At 46.4% G+C, this 17,881-nt stretch overlaps 1 pseudogene across 1 annotated transcript in view; it reads left to right on the top strand.

Moving 5' to 3' along the window:
- The window catches only part of LOC146830540 (E3 ubiquitin-protein ligase TRIM39-like), a 322,696-nt pseudogene extending 307,023 nt beyond the window's left edge, over positions 1-15,673 (top strand). The window contains exon 9 of the transcript XR_014961441.1: positions 15,587-15,673. The product of XR_014961441.1 is annotated as an E3 ubiquitin-protein ligase TRIM39-like (transcript). The remainder of the gene's footprint in view (positions 1-15,586) is intronic.
- The last annotated feature ends 2,208 nt before the right edge of the window (positions 15,674-17,881 follow it).

Below are 17,881 nucleotides of genomic sequence, written 5' to 3'. Positions count from 1 at the left end.
GGTTCTCTGGCTCTGCAGCAGCTTTGCTGACCTGGTTCTCTGGTTCTACAGCAGCTCTGCTGACCTGTTTCTCTGGATCTAAAGCAGCTTTGCTGACCTGGTTCTCTGGCTCTACAACGGCTCTGCTGACCTTGTTCTCTGGCTCTAAAGCGGCTCTGCTGACCTGGTTCTCGGGCTCTACAGTGGCTCTGTTGACCTGGTTCTCTGGCTGGTAAGCAGCTCTGCTGATCTGGTTCTGTGGCTCTAGAGCGGCTCTGCTGACCTGGTTCTCTGGCTCTACAGCAGCTCTGCTGACCTAGTTCTCTGGCTCTAGAGCAGCTCTGCTGACCCAGTTCTCTGGTTCTACAACGGCTCTGCTGACCTGGTTCTCTGGCTCTACAGCAGCTCTGCTGACCTGGTTCTCTGTCTCTAAAGCAGCTCTGCTGACCTGGATCTCTGGCTCTAGAGAAGCTCTGCTGACCTGGTTCTCTGGCTCTAAAGCAGCTCTGCTGACCTGGTTCTCTGGCTCTAGAGCAGCTTTGCTGACCTGGTTTTCAGGCTGTACAACGGCTCTGCTGACCTGGTTCTCTGGCTCAAGAGCATCTCTGCTGACCTTGTTCTCTGGCTGTACAGCAGCTCTACTGACCTGGTTCTCTGGCTCTACAGCGGCTCTGCTGACCTAGTTCTCTGGCTCTAAAGCAGCTTTGCTGACCTTGTTCTCTGGCTGTACAATGGCTCTGCTGACCTGGTTCTCTGGCTCTAAAGCAGCTCTGCTGATGTGGTTCTCTGGCTCTACAGCGGCTCTGTAGACCTGGTTCTCTGGCTTTAAAGCAGCTCTGCTGACCTGGTTCTCTGTCTCTAGAGCAGTGGTGCTGACCTGGTTCTTAGGCTCTAGAGCAGCTTTGCTGACCTGGTTCTTAGACTCTAGAGCAGCTCTGCTGACCTGGCTCTCTGGCTTTGAAGCAGCTCTGCTAACCCGGTTCTCTGGCTCTAGAGCAGCTCTGCTGACCTGGTTCTCTGACAGATATAGGGTCGATTCTGAAGAAAAGTCATCCAGGAGTAACATTTTAGAATTGGCAGAGGATTGTAGGAGTACTGCCGGGAAACCATGATGACAATCACACTTTGATGAGGCCAGTTGTGGAATTCTTTGTAATTCTCAACGTTCTCACATGCGTATATGGGTATTTTTGGGAAACAAATATAGGTAACGTACATTTACGCATGCGCAAATCCCTCTTAATTACAGAAACCCATTCCCCTGCATCGCAAACAATTTTGGGGGAGTCTGTTCTCCGTTTCCACCCTCCTTAAAGACGTACTCCTGCCCGGGCAATATTACATTTAGGACCGTGTCACAGGAGGGAACGGATTGCAAGAACACCCACAAACATATGCAAGCTTGGCGGGGAGAAACTTCCAGTCCCAGAGCATTCCCACCACGTAACATCCGCGCCCGCCCCTTGGTCGCACAATACATGGAAGTAAATATCTTTTCTAATGTTCTAAATCTACACTCTGACTCCTACGCCTGGATTAACCGCTGACGGCCGTGCGCGTGCACATCTCCTGTCCGCGCTGGCACAGTGAGCAGGAGACAGGGAGGGACTGGCGATGTGCACACATTCACATCTCCTGTCCGTACGCGTGCACATCTCCTGTCCCCCTTCGGCCAAGGAACCGACAACAATAGAACTCGCCAAGGCGAGCACTGCATGCGCTGCGTCGCTAGGCGAGACCTAAAAATGGACATGGGCACTAACACCTCTACACCCCCTACACCTCCTCCTCCAGCTATTGATCCCAATCTACTGATCTCTCCAGTACACACTCCAGAACACACTTTTCCACGTTCACAACCAGAGGATAGTAATGAAGGAGATTGGGACGGACAAGGGGATGATAATATAATTCCACAATAAGATAATGATGATAATGATAATACTCCACAGGAGCCAGATCTATGGACGGACTATAATACAGATCCTGACTTAACAGACCCAGATCTTTATCCCTCTAAGCCATCCCCACCAAACGATAATGTAGGTTTGCCCTACTAATCAATAGGGATGCAACATATCACAGAGTAAATTTACATTCAGACCCTGTAGAGGAGGATTTCCTCTTAGAAACATTTGCTCAGCCACAAAAAACCTCACACGTCCTACCAATGTTAAAAGGTCTAATTAAACACACACCAGAAGTGTTTAAAGACCTTGCTAGGACTAGAGTTCCTAACCCAAGGATAGACAAGAAATACAAAGCAGCTCCCAGTGACCCCATATACATTAAAGGTTAGCTTCCTTTAGATACCCTGGTAGTGGCTAATGCATGTAAAAGGGCCAACTCTGAAGGTTCAGGTGACATCCCGCCCTCGGATAAAGTATCCACATTATTAGACGCATCAGGCAAACGTATGGCGTTTCAGGCTGCAAACTATTGGAAAATAGCCAACACACAAGCTCTCTTGGCAAGGTATGATAGGGCTCACTATGATGAACTGGAAATGCTCATTCAACACCTACCAGAGCAATACAAAGACAAGGCCAATGACCTCATACAGGAAGGCAAATTAATTACGAACATATCAATCAAATGTGCTCTAGATGCAGCGGACACTGTGTCCCGCGCAGTCAACACTAGCGTATTGTTACGCAGGCATGCTTGGCTCAGGATATCTGGATTTAATCAAGAGGTGCAAACCAGTATCCTTAATCAGCCCTTCGACCAAGAGCACCTCTTTGGCCCTGCAGTGGACACATCTATAGAGAAAATGAAAAAGGATATGGAAACTGCAAAATCTATGGGAGCCTTGCAGTTATCTTCTTCTAGAGGCTCCTTTCGAGGCTCCTTTTATTGGGCTGGCTCTAAAACCAACACCCATCCTCATCCTGCAAAAGCCCCATTCAGAGCTCCTTTTCCAAAGGATACTTTAGGGGAGGTTACGGGGGTAACAACAACAAAGGCAGATGCCGGGCTAATAACACCCGAAGCTCCCCTACCACCAAGCAGTGACTTCCTTGCCCTTCCCCCGACCATTCCACACCTGTTGGGGGACGCCTTTCACAGTTACTACCTGTCTGGAATTCCTTCACTACAGACAGGTGGGTAAGACAAATTATCCAACATGGTTACTGCCTGGAACTCACGTCCAGTCCCCCACACATTCTTCCCAAACACCATCCAATGTCCGCATAACATTTGACTCTCCTCAAACAGGAGGTTCTCTCTCTACTACACAAAGATGCAATAGAACCAGTCCCCTTAACCCAACAGGACACCAGGGTTTACTCCAATCCAATCAGACCACTTCCACATGGTCACTCATCAACAGGTGCTCCCTCTACTTTAACAATGTGACTTCCTCTCCACTCTGGATCTAAAGGACGCCTACTTTCATATTCCTATTCACCCCTCTCACAGAAAGTATCTCAGGTTCATGGTGGACGGGCAACATTATCAATTCAAAGTCCTCCCATTTGGAGTAACCACAGCACACAGAGTCTTCACCAAATGCCTCACAGTTGTAGCAGCTCATTTAAGAAGGCAACACATCCATGTGTTCCCTTATCTGGAGCTCAAGACCTGGCTGTTCGAGCAGTAACGGACCCCTCCCCCCCCAGCGCCTTGAGACCCTTCCGGGTGAGTAGCGCGCTTTACAAATGCCGTGATTGATTGATTGATGTGTTCCCTTATCTGGATGACTGGCTCATAAAAGCCAAATCTCACAACAGTTGTGTACAGCACACACACAAGACTATTCATCTACTTCACGACTTAGGTTTCACAGTAAACCTCACCAAGTCTCACCTTCAACCATCCAACATACAACAGTATCTAGGAGCTACTCTAGACACCTCAGAAGCTCTAGCATACCCCAATCCAAGTAGGATTCACTCCATGCACGCTCTATTATCACAATTTCGGCCCCAACACTCGCTGCCAGCTCCAGTGTTTATGCAGTTAATCGGGATGATGGCCTCTTGGATCCTCATCGTCCCTTATGCAAGACTGCAAATGCGCCCATAGCAAGAATGCTTAGCCCATCAGTGGAACCAGGCTCAAGGTCAGCTAACAGATCTGGTGTTGGTGGACGACCGCACACATTGCTCTTTGCAGTGGTGGAATACACAAAACCTTTCCAAAGGGCGGCCGTTCCTCGACCCGGTCCCACAGATAGTACTAACAACAGACGTGTCGGTCACCGGTTGGGGAGCTAATCTACAAAGTCAGACTGTTTAGGGCTTATGGACCCCTTGACAGAAACAACTCCACATAAATCACTTGGAGTTACTAGCAATCTTTTTAGCACTAAAGTCTTTCCAACTCTTGCTACTAGGCAAAGCTGCCCTTAAACGTACAGACAACATGACAGCAATGTATTACATTCAAAAGCAGGGGGGACACACGCTCTCCAACTTTCGCACCTAGCGCAAACTATATGGAGATGGGCTATTCCTCACAACATATACCTCCTCGCGGAACATCTCCCGGGAGTACACAATCAGATCGCGGATCTGCTCAGTCGGCAAACAGAACACATCCACGAATGGGAACTTCATCCTCAAGTTCTTCTTCCATTCTTTCAAATTTGGGGACACCCAGACATAGATCAGTTCACCACACATCACAACGCAAAATGCCCAAGCTTCGCCTCCAGGTATCCACACCCATTGTCCAAAGACAATGCGCTATGAATGAACTGGTCAAACAAATGTGCTTACGCTTTTCCGCATCTCCCGCTCATTCAGTTAGTGGTTCGGAAACTCAAACAGCATTCCCTCACAATGATCCTAGTTGCTCCAACATGGGTCCGACAACCATGGTTTGCAACCCTCTGGGAACTATCGGTAGTTCTGCATCAAAACAATGCCTCTCACCCAAACTTCTTACACAGAACCATGGAGAGATAAGACATCCAGATCCCAATCAACTCAATCTTGCGATCTGGCTCCTGAGGTCCTAGAGTTTGGCTACCTCAATCTCCCACCAGAATGTATGAACGTCATCAAAGAGGCTAGACGTCCTACCACAAGGGCACTCTATGCAGCAAAGTGAAAGCGATTTGTTGTTTATTGTACAAATACCAAAATCAATCCACTAGATGCTTCCATTCAAAACATTATCTGTTATCTTTTGCATCTACAACAATGCAATTTGGCATATACAGCTATACGGCTACATCTAGCTGCAATAGCCGCTTACCTCCAAAACAGACAACGCTTTTCTTTATTTCGAGTTCCTGCTATCAAAGCATTTATGGAAGGACTTAAAAGAATAATTCCACCTAGTTCTCCACCTTCCCCAGTCTGTAACCTCAATGTTGTCCTTACCAGGCTCATAGGTCCCCCATTTAAATCTCAACACAAATGTGCGTTACAATTCCTCACTTGGAAGGTAGCGTTCCTGATAGCTATCACATCCCTCAGAAGAGTTAGTGAACTCCAGGCATTAACCATACAAGAACCATTTTTGCAAATGCATCATAGTAAAGTGGTTAATTTCAGCCTAAGGTAGTTTCTGCCTTCCACCTTTATCAGTCTGTTGAACTGCCAGTTTTTTTTCCCCAACCAGGATCAGTGGCAGAACATGCTCTTCACACTCTAGACATAAAAAGGGCATTACTATACTACATAGAAAGAACTAAACCTTTCAGAAAGACTAAACAACTCTTTGTATCTTTCTCCCCACCTCACAAAGGCAATCCCATTTCAAGAATAGGAATTGCAAGATGGATTGTTAAATGCATCTAAATATGCTATCTCAAAGCAAAACGCATGCTAACCATTCCCCCCAGAACTCCATCCACATGTAAACTAGGGGCTTCTATGGCATTCTTAGGGAACACTCCCCTAGATGCCATCTGCAAAGCAACAACTTGGTCTACACCACACACTTTCACTAAACAATATTGTGTAGATATGCAAGCAAAGGAACAAGCTAGTGTGGGCCAGGTTGTATTGAGAACACTTTTTCAGAGCACTGCAACGGATACAGGTTGCCACTGCTAAGGAGGAAAACTGCTATATAGTCTATGCTAAAGTATACAATCTACAGCTCGTATACCAGTATGCATCTGTCCTTGGCATGTAGAGCTGTAGAATTGTATACGCCCACCCACCTCCCCGGATACCTTTTTCCGTTGCAGTAATATCTTACTTAGATACATTACACATGGACATCCTTTTCTACTTTCATACTAACTCCATCATTACCCTTCATGGTGAAAAACAATCTGGGGATGGAGCACTGTTACCATAAGGAGGAGTCACCTATCTCATGACTAACAAAGATTTCTTCGACAAAAACAAACTGCAAATATCCAAGCCCAACACCAGATGGCGATCTATGCTAAAGTATACAATTTACAGATCATATGCCTCGAACATACAGTAATTTGTTCAAGTGTGAAGAATTTAAATGCACCAGATGGCAATCTATGCTAAAGTATACAACTCTACATCTCTACATGCCAAGAACAGATGCATACTGGTAAGTAGCATTTTCCTTTTCAGTTATACATATGACACGGTGTCCAATATCCACTGGGAGCACAAGGCATGTTGTTTGTAAATACAACACTTTGAAAAAGGAGAACATTAAAATGAAGAGTTAATGTAATCATTAAGCTAACTTTTTATTTTAGTTTTATTCCAGTTAAACACATCCAGAAACATCATTTTATTTTCACACTCCAATATTTTTTTTTTTTTTTTTTTATTTTTAAAAAACCTTTATTCGTGCATCTTAAAAGAACAAATACGGGCCTACAACCGTCAGGCCGGCCACGATACAATGAAGCACTGATACCCACATTAAATCCCCCGTGCGTCAACAGTCAGGATTAACAACAAGTTATGGATCACATGCTGGAGATATCTTTGACACCCGGGGAAGGAGAAGTGAAGGTTAATTTTAAGTTTTTTAGATAATTTTATCAAGAAAAAAAGTCAATGAAGGATAGGAACAAAGGAGACTCGAGTCCGCAAGATAGCCTCACCACACGGGAGAGCAGCAACAGCAGTAAGAACAACAATTGAAGTAAAAACTCAAACAGTGAGGCGGTGCAGAAATATAAAAGGATAGTCACATGAGCAAGTACGCACCCCTCCGGAGCCGCCCCCACTCGATCCACCCCACACCCGGACCCCGAATCGAAGAAAGTAGAACGCAGAGACATAAAGGAAAAAAGGCCCATAGAACTAATTAAGAACAGAGTATTACCCCCCCACCCTACACCAATGCGGAGGCTACGGCCTACCCCCCCCCCAGCATAGTGCCTGTCGCCCAATGAACCCGAAATATAGAGGAGAAAGAAAGTAGGAATAGAGGAAAGAAAGTAAGAAAACAGAAAAGAAGGCGGGGAGGAGCCCACGGGACACCAGAGCGCCCCAAACCATCAGCCAATCATGGCCCCCACACACTGAGAGCCCACTACGCCAAAAAACGGCATGCGAAGATACCATGGCACCACAGTGTAAGCGAAGGGATACAAGTCGCAACAGTGCGCGCATAACATACATACAGTTCCAGTCCCAGGCCAGCCCGTCCATAAACCATGACAATAGAAATCAGTCTAGCCCTGGCCCGATCGCGGGCTTGGGATTAAACCAGCCCCTGCATGAAGGCCCCGTGTCCCGAACAAACAAAAACAAGATGGTCGCTTGTGAAAGGATGGTGAAGTAGGATCACGAAATGGCCGCCGCCCATCGATTAAGGTCCCTCTTTGCACCACATAAAATCCAAACCTGGCAAGTAAGGTACAGGAGTTCCACAAAAAGTCAGCAGTGGGCCACCGCGAACGGTTCCTCGAAGCCGTTAGGCATCTCTCAACAGGATAGTCCAGTGGACGCGGTGAGGCAGGCAACAATGAAGCAGGCAGCCATGACCAGGGGGACAAAGCATCCGCAGTTGAGGTGTAGAGCGGTGTACCCTGGGCGCCGGGAGCGCCAGGTGAAGGCACCAGTGTAACACAGTCACACACCGCCGTTGCGTCCCCGCAAGCGGACAAAAGCACCGGGAGACCCACGCCCTGTAGATGGCACACAGTGCGCTCACGACCCGCGGCCGACAGTATGGGGTCAAACCGCTCACTCAGCGCCTGCAGGCCAGCGCACATCTGTAGTTGGAAGTCCCGCAGGGCAGCCAGAACGGAGCCGCATGTAAGCGGAGGCTGGGCCCCCACAGCGGCAGCAATCCGGGACGGCACCGTGGAGCTGGTGTCCGGAAGAGGGGGGGCGAAGTGGGCAGCAGGCGAGACCGGAGTATCGCCCCCCAGCCGCAAGCAGGCACTAAACGCCATGTTTTGCCGCTATACGGTGCAATGGCCGGGGGGGGGGTCGTAGCAAGGAGTCAATTCCCCTCAGGTCTACGCCGCAACGGGAAAGGCCAACAGTCGCTTCTCTTCTCGCAGGTTCCCTCCGCCGCTGGCTAGGCAATAGGTGAAGGGGGCAGCTGCCTCCCACAGCGCGGTCCTCAGAGCGGGGCAGGGGACCCGCCGCACCGGGGCCCACCCCACAGCTCCAGCCCGTCCGGCACAGGGTGCAGAAGGTGTCCGGCCGTCCCTCTCCGGGCTCGTCCGGCAACGATCCGTGGTGCGAGGTGAAATCGGGACCGCGGGGCTCAGGTTAGCGCTAGCTGGTCCGGCAACTGCGGAGCCTCCAGGGGGCCAGCAAAGGCCGTAATGGCGCAGGGTTTCAGTGCAGAGGACAAAAGCACCCAGAACTCGGGCATCCGGTCGGGCTGAGACTCCGGGAAAGCGGCAGCGCGGTCAGCGCGTCTTCGCACACGTTGCACCTCGAAAATCGGCGAGGATGGGCATCAGGATAGTAGTCCGAGGCCACGGACCGACGGAGCCGGGCGCTCAAGCGTCTGCTCCGGTCGCCATCTTGGCTCCTCCCCCACACTCCAATATTGAGTTGATGTTGGAAATGGGGTTCCTGGTTGGCTAGGGTATGCACCTAATCCAAGCAGAATCCACCAGTCGAGTCAGGACAAGTAAGTTACACACCAAAGATAACCAGTGCTCACCCTGTGGTAGCTTGGCACAGAGCAGTCAGGCTTACCATCACAAACAATGTGTAAAGTATTTGTGCAACACATGCATACAGCAATTCAATAAATACACCACACAATGACTCCACACAGATTCTTAAAAAATAGGGTATTTTTGTATCTGGTTAAAGCGATACCAAAGCAACAAAATTCCCATCACGATTTCTCAAGTTATCGCTGTTAAAACATTTATCATCACAGTGCTTTTGGAAAGTTGCCAGCGTGGTGGAACGAGCTCTCAAGATGCGGGACTTCGTTGTGGTACTTGATCTTAATGAAGCGAAACCCCACAATGGTTAAAGCACGCAACTACCCATGCAATCACAGCCCCCCTTTGGGTCCAGAAAGGCTTAAACCAACAAATGGCCAAGCTTTGCAGTCTTACTCAAATATATGCATGACCTTAAGCTCAATCGATTGTGAAGACACACAAGGTGGACACCGAGACCATGCGGGTCCCTCTACTCACAGTTCTTTGTCTCTTTTGGTCGAGTCTACTTGGTGGTTAGTCTTGCTTTGGCCACTTAGACGCTGGTTGAGATGATGTGTCGTTTTGGGAGTGCCACGCGAGGTTTGATTCCAACCACGTGACACAGCAGAGGATCCCTTTGGGGCCGTTTATAGTGCACTCAGTTGCCCAGCAATGCTCTGATGGGATGAGGAGACAATTGGTTGCGCTGCGCTGAGTTGGTACACGGGTCTCTGTAGCAGGTAAGCTGCTCTTCCTGCGGGTCAAACACACACATGCCGCTTTGAGCGCTACACAAACAATTGTGCTGTAAATGAGCAGCGCTCCACACGTGCTTAGGTCAGAGGGTATTTCAGCATGCGCTCGGTCACAGCTGGGTTTGTACTCCAAAAGCGCTCAACACACACTGATCTTGAAGCAGGCAGAACACGGAGCTTGTGATTACGGCTCCTAGTCACAACACGCCACTGCTGGGGGTGTTATTTCTTATGGCCCTGTGTTCTTCTGAAGAAGGAGCAAGCAGATAATGCTTTGGAGTCATTCTGAGGATATAGCAGTTCTTGCAGCAGGGCAGAGGTGAGCAGGCAGCAGGGCAGCAGTTCCTTTAAACAGCCAGCACATCAAGGGGCATATTCTCAAGGACTTATTGGCGAATTATCAGCACTGTATCGCAGCCATAGCGGTGATAAATGTATTGCACCATTCATAAGATGGTGCTAACAGCCGATATCACCAGTCTCCCTGCGATAGAAGATGCAAAAAACATCACCACGGATGACACCAGCAACTAACGCTAATGAGATGCAGAGTAGGCGTTCCCGTGCAAAAAGCAGCAACAAAGCCACTTCGCAACATTCTCAACGACTGGCCAGATCTGCGATAAGTTCCCAAAACAGGTGATAGGGTGCATTAGCAGCAGGGATTTAACACCTGCTCTGACCTGGTGTAAAGTCAGACGACAACCTGCACCATAAAAGGGAGCCCAGCCCACAGCCACAACTGATGATCAACAGATGCCATGGAGCTACTGATCATGCAGCTCGGAGCCCCAAGAGGGCCACAACACTCAGCGCCACCACCCCCAGGACTGCCCCCCCGCTACCCCCGAACTACCACAGAGGCAGCGCAGACAAAGACAGCGGAACTTCAGAAAACGCACCAGCCTCACAGACTTAACACCAGAGAATGTAATTGCCCACTACAGGCTCAAAAGGACAATCATCCTCCACATCCTGACCATCAGGGCCAACAGGCTGACGGTACCAACACAGCGGACAACCAACATCCCTCCGCAGACAAAGCTGCTGGCTGTGCTGCACTTGTTGGCCTCTGGGACCTTCCAACCAACAACTGCCAGAGTTAGAGGAGTCTCACAGCCAGCCCTATCCAAGTTCCTCACACCTGTCATGGATGCCATCATCAGCTTGGTACCCTAGTACCTTCACTTCCCCCACACTGCGCAGGAACAGCTGGAGAAGAAGCAAGGCTTCTACACCATAGCTTGCTTCCCGAACGTGTTGGAGGCAATTGACTGCACACATACTCCTCGTGCCCCCTGCCGCCACTGCACACAATTACCGCAACAGGAAGCATATGCGTTCCATCAATGTGCAGGCAATAGTGGACCACCTAGAGCTCTTCACCAATGTCGTCGGCAACTAACCACGCAGTGTGCATGATTCCTTCATCTTCCGACAGTCCATCATCAACCTGCGCTTTGAGGCTGGCAACTATGCAAATGCATTGCTCATTGGCAAGTACCAAATGAACACACCACACACCTCAACTCTACAATCATGCAACTCACTACTCTGGGAATGCACATGTTACAAGCTCATATACAACATGCCAAACAAATGCACACCTACCAGACACGACTGCACAACTCACTATGGTAACCTTGGTTAGCCATGTACACAAGCCATCAACATCATGACACCTCAGCCAACCATTAGCAGAATGTGTGGAGAGGTGGGACCCAGGCAAGTGTAAAGGAGGCAAGTGACCCATGAATGAGAATGTACACAATGCCAAGTGTGGCGTGGATGTGCTGGCCAGACTGCAGTATGCAGACCACAGACATGTCCATGCCGACATATACTGCTGGTGTCTGGAGTGTAGTGAGCTGTGGATGCAACCATGTTACCCCAGGCAGTGGGGAATATCTCAGAAATGTAGCTTGTTATGTCCCCCCATGTAAGTGTGAGCAGAGTGGGCTGGCCAGGCGTACGCCAGGACAGTGTGGGGGTGTGAATAAAAAGCCTGTTGCTCTGTGATAGGCTGCGATGTGAGAAGTTGCGTTAAGCTAATTTTGCGATAATTAACACACATTCTTGAGAATATGCCCCCAAGATGGAAATCCTTCAGAACAGCAGCCCTTTTTTCAGCGTAGTTTCTTCCAGGTCCAATTGTGTACTGATCTGATAAGGTCAGAGTCCTCACACTTCTACTCAGAAGTCCCTTTGATGTAGGAAGTGACTTCCAAAGAGCCTTCTGAAGTGCACAAGGGTCCCTTTCAACCCAGCTCTGGCTCCAGACTACCAGTAGGGGATAAAACAGCCCTTTGTGTGAGGGCAGGCCACAACCTATTCAGATGTAGGTGCAAGCCACCTCCCTCTCACCCAGGCCAGACATAGATTGGAGACAGGCTGCAGGCACACAGAACAAAGTGAAGAGCAGAGAAATGTCCACTTTCTCAAAGTGGCATTTCCAAAATAGTACTAATAAATCCAACTTTACCATTAAAGAGGATTCATCATTACTATTCCAACTATACCAAACATAAGAAAGCTTCTCCTCTCTAATCAGGAATTACCACTTAAAGAGCACGAGGGAGTACCCAAATCTAGCTTATTAAAGACTAGGCCTCACAGCAGTGAAAAATGAATTTAGCTGTTTGTCACTGCCAGAACATGTAAAGCATAAAGGTACATGTCCTGCCTTTTAGCAACACTGCACCCTTCCTTTAGGGTCACTTAGAACCTACCTTAGGGGTGACTGATCTGTACTAAAAGGGGGGTTTTCCTTGGCACGTAATTTTAAATGCCAAGCCACAGAGGCTGTGAACTGCACACACAGACCCTGCAATGGCAGGGCTGAGACAGGGTTGAAAAGATACTTTTGGAGGTGGCACAATCATTGCTGCAGCCCCCTAGTAGCAATTACCTTACAGGCCCTGGGTATATATTGAACCACTTTACAAGGGACTCACAAGAAAATTAAATATGCCAGACGGGTGTACACCAATTGCACAGGGTTTAGAGACGAGAGCACATGCACTTTAGCATTGCATAGCAGTGGTACAGTTCCCTGAGTCATAAAGCCAACAAAAAGAAGGTAAAAAAAAAAATAGGAGGAAGGCAAAAAGTTTTGGGTAACCCTTCAAAAAGGACCATTTCTAACAGTTAGGAAGGACTTTTGTTTAAGAGTTAAATACTGCAATGCTTCAGACCTTCCCATCTGTGCCCCAGCATTGGTGTTGGCAAACCTGTATTGGGACCCCCCTCTTGTCTATACCACCCCCTAAATGAATCACGCAAAACTTATACTCCGTCATTTTAGAAACAACAGTAGATTTGCTAAGTTTCGTGGAGATTTATTAAACAAATGCAAAGTTATTAGAGAGCAAAAATCCAAGGAATCTGTATCTCTGGCTACCATAACTATAACTATAGAGTGGCTAATGCCACTCTGTAATAGTGTAACACAATTATGAAAAGTATATATTTTATATTGTATTAATTTTCTTTTTTTTTTTAAATGTACTTCTATAAATAAACATATCAAATATATGCAATAAATAACAATAAATAATATATATATTTTTTAAACCAAAACACATTTCAAAAAATATATAAACATATATATATATATATATATATATATATTTATTTATTTATATGTGTATAAATATATATATATCAAACACCAATCCCGCCTTTCTTTAAAAAACGGGTCCGACACATGCTTGGGATATCTTCAGGGTAAATTTATTTGCCACCATCCGGATAAAAACAGGAAACACCTGGCAGACGCGTTTCGGCGAATGCCTTAATCATTGCCAGCTATGTGTTTAGTCTTTGTTGTTTTGCACGGGGCTTTAACAAACTGCTAGATGTGTTTCCATTGGAGCATAGATAATCCAATCAGAGGCTCAATGTTTCTACCTCTGTATGCAGCATGCGCTAAGGTTGCTGGTAGATGTAGTCCCCACAATGCTATGCAGTCCGAGAAGTTTACACTCACAGAGAGCATGTAGGCAGTCCCACGTCGCGAGCTCAGGTTCAGTAACCGGTTCGTGCATTAGGTAATGCCCTGACAATGTCAGCTTGCGAGTCCACCCACTCTCTGCCGCGTGAACATATGGCGGTAATCGTCCTCTGAAAATGTCCCAATCAGCAGGAATCTGCTGCTCTCTCCCCGATACCATGAGCATTGTCTTGGGCAGGGGGGCGCTGCTGTGTGCATTCAGCACGTCACACCAGAAGAGATGCCGGCTTTCAGCGGAGCACCAGAACGAGAGGCGCATCGGAAATGCAGCGCCGACTGCTGCCATAACATCAAACACCAATCCCGCCTTTCTTTAAAAAACGGGTCCGACACATGCTTGGGATATCTTCAGGGGAAATTTATTTGCCACCATCCGGATAAAAACAGGAAACACCTGGCAGACGCGTTTCGGCGAATGCCTTAATCATTGCCAGCTATGTGTTTAGTCTTTGTTGTTTTGCACGGGGCTTTAACAAACTGCTAGATGTGTTCCCATTGGAGCATAGATAATCCAATCAGAGGCTCGATGTTTCTACCTCTGTATGCAACATGCGCTAAGGTTGCTGGTAGATGTAGTCCCCACAATGCTATGCAGTCCGAGAAGTTTACACTCACAGAGAGCATGTAGGCAGTCCCACGTCGCGAGCTCAGGTTATATATATATATATATATATATATATATATATATATATATATATATATATATACTTAGGACCTAGTTACTATAGGAAAATGGCAACATTTTATTCCCAATAACTTTGGCGCCGATTGGCGAATCTTCGCGAAATTTTCAAAACTAATTATTTGCTCCTATGTTGAAAGTTTGGGGGTGATTCGTGAAGGGGGACCCAAAATCAGGCTACAGGTCGAACGGGTGAACGGAATTACCCCAAATTTGGAAGGGAGAAGGGTCTTAGTCTAGAAAGCACACTTTTGTTTATTTGGTGTAAATCCGTTCAGTATTTTTTGAGAAATATCGAAATTTAAAGATATTGATATTTGGGTATTCTGCCATCTGATTGGCTGAGGCATTACGAGCACGAGCTTGCTGGTGATTGGCTGTGAGCGGTGCGATCGGTTGCAACTAGGAAGTGTTGGCCACCATTTTGTGATTCTGTTGAAGCGAGTAAGGGGAAAAAAGGTGAGAAAAAAGTGGGAAAGAGGAGGGTAGGAGCGCTGTAAGGTTTGTAGGGTGGGTAGGGTGTGCTATAAAGGGAGTGTGAAGCAAATTATTTATCCCTACCTGTGTGAAAGTGCTGTTTTGCCCACTGTGAGATGGTGCTGAGCTGAGGTGCCGGTACAGTCTGGGATAAAACCATGCGTCTAAACTGTGAGCTGAGTTCTGTAAAGTGATGTGCTCTGGGCGCTGTAGCATAGTGGGGGGTGTGGCATATCTGTGCAGGTGGGGTTAGTATGCGTTTAGAGTATAGCGGGAGTGGGAAACAAAGTACTTAGTGGTATCGGTATGAAGACTCGGGGATGAAACTGTGAGTGTAAGTCGTGAGTTTATTGCTGTGAAGTGATGTGCTGTGGGCGCTGTAGGATGCTGGCCGCTGTAGCATACCTGTGTAAGTAATGTTAGTGTGCGTTTATTCTATACAGGGAGTGTGAAATGAACTACTCATTCCTATTGGTCTGAAGAGTGGAATGTAGTGTTTTAGAAAGCAGGAATAAAGGAATAATCGTGAAGAATATAATGCAGAATGTTGCAATGCCAGAGAAGGAAAATGGTAAAATGAGTTGTGTCTAAGAAAGTGGTTGTGTGTAATAAAGGGATTGAGTTTGAAAATTATATAGAAAGTGTCTTTATTTCAGTGCCATAATTGGACCCACTGGTGCAAGAGCTAGGGTATTCAGCTGATGCAAAGTTGAACCACTTCTGCTGCTGTATTCAAACGTAAGCTCCGGCATCGGTGAATTGTATATTACATGTTACAGTTGCATGTGAAATAAATAGCTATTGCACTTGAATGACTCTACATTCTATATAGAAAATATAGGTAGGATACGATTACCACATGTATCGTTTAAGAAAAGAAAGAAATAAAAAAGAAATTGCAAAATCTAGTCATCAAACTTTTTATGTACCTTGGCAGTGCTTTTTTGTAACAGAAAATTAACAATAGTAGAATAGTTAGCAATCTGTTGTACAGTAGATTCAATGTGGTGCGTGTCAGAATTGGTACTAGTTCTACCCACATTGGAACTTTGAGGATGAATACAAACATTTTGCTTCGGAGAAGCACATTCGATGGTACCTTTGTAGTCAAACCATACATTATTGTCTTTAGCTGTTTCAAAAAAACATTCTTGTGTAGAGAGCTATGGCATCGAGCTTAGACAAACTCCAATTGCTTCTGCTGTAGTCAAATCGAAGCTCCTGCATCAGTGAATTGCACATTATATGTTACAGTTCTATGTGACCTACAGAATAGCTATTAGACATGAATAAATACATTGTATACTGAAAATAAAGGTAGTTTATGATTACCACACTGTGCCAACCAGTTCCTAAACAAAGTCGTCTTTTTACATTTTTATCGTGAGGTTCTGAGCAGAGGCTGACTTTGAGTAAAATTGTGTGAAAGGGCTTTGTGAATAACAGGCAGTCAGAGAGGTGTGTGCACATAAAATAGATGTGGTTTCTAAATGGGTGTCTGGTTTAGGTTGTAAATAGCGTATTTGCATAGGCCATACATCACCGATTCCTGGTTAGACTGGAGATGTAAGGGGGAATAATGAGGATAGAGTTCAAATGTCTGAGTATACTTAGAAAGTTATTATATCAAAGTAGTAGGATTGAAGTGTATTATAAAAAATGTAAAGGAAAAGGATAAAAATCCATTCAAGAATACTGTGAGTTTCATACAAGCCTTGGAGATTCCAGTCCAGAAGTTCTTCAGCTGCTTGAGATGCGTAATGTTCCAAGAGGCTATTGTTGCCATTGTGTGAGAAAAGCGAAGCAATCCAATTCATATCCTCGAAGGGACAGTAATGTTCCTCGAATGTTGGAGCGGTAATTTGAATGGGCAGGCAATCTGCGATGTTGTGAAAGGTCGCACGTTGCAGGAGATCTCTTGCGGCTGCGCAGAAATCCCATTGCGCTGCGATTCCTTTTTGCATTGCATTCGCCATTGCTCTGCTGCCAGAACAATCACGTTCATGGTTTTCAAGATACTCCATTAACTGCTGGATATCTGGAGCGATTGTTGAGATGTTGGCAAGGCATACATCCATTCGCCAGTCGAATGGGCAAGCTTTGCAATCAAACGATGGTTGTACGCATATTGCATAAGTGTAGGTAAATGTTATGTTGTAGCTAGCTCCGATAATAGATAGAGGCAGGCAGCCGAAAAAAAATTCCGTTTTTTTTACAGTATTGATGTAGCTTGTCATAGAGGCGTAGTCTGTCGGACATAGTTGTTACCATAGAGAGTGTAGCCATTTCTAGAAATAGAATTAGTAGTAGGATGGCCACAAAGAGGGTGAGCATTATGGGCACTGTTCCTGTTATTCCAGAGATGATAGAAAAAATGTCTGAATGTAGACTGGTATTAAAAGAAGAACAGTTTGAAAGTGTGTTAGAAGGCTGTAGGAGACCGTGTTAAAAAAGTGTGCCAGACCTTGAGTGTGATATGTGTTGAAAATTGTTTAACAATTCACAAAGTGTAATGGGAGGTTCGTATTTAAAAGGGAGTGTATTTTACTTGAAGTTCGTGGTTTCGGTAGTCGATAAATTTCTTTTGCAGAAGTGAGGGACACTTCTGTTGTGAACAAAAGCGCTTTCAGTTTGGTTTGTTTAATGAAATCTCTTTTCAAAGTAGGGATTGAAGGCCTAGTTGAAGTTTGGGAGTTAGTTTGTGTGGGTGGGAATAGACATTGCCACAGGAAGTTACTCGGTTTGAAACAGTAAGGACGTACAGTATGCCAGCTCACATTCCGTAGGAGTGCATGTTATTGAGAAGCAGATAACTGATGTTAGAAAGCTGTGTGAATGTTGGTCTGATTGTGGGAGTTGGCGTCCTTCTAAGAAAGGACGCAAGATTGGGGGCTGTAAGCTTAGAAGCGCCGTGTAGTTGGACATTCTTGGATAGTAATGAATGACTGCCA

The sequence above is a fragment of the Triturus cristatus genome, chromosome 5_1 (assembly GCF_964204655.1).
Source record: "Triturus cristatus chromosome 5_1, aTriCri1.1, whole genome shotgun sequence".
Classification (NCBI taxonomy): Eukaryota; Metazoa; Chordata; class Amphibia; order Caudata; family Salamandridae; genus Triturus; species Triturus cristatus.
The sequence above is the reverse complement of the archived record's forward strand: the minus strand, read 5'-3'. Positions and strand labels throughout refer to the sequence as shown.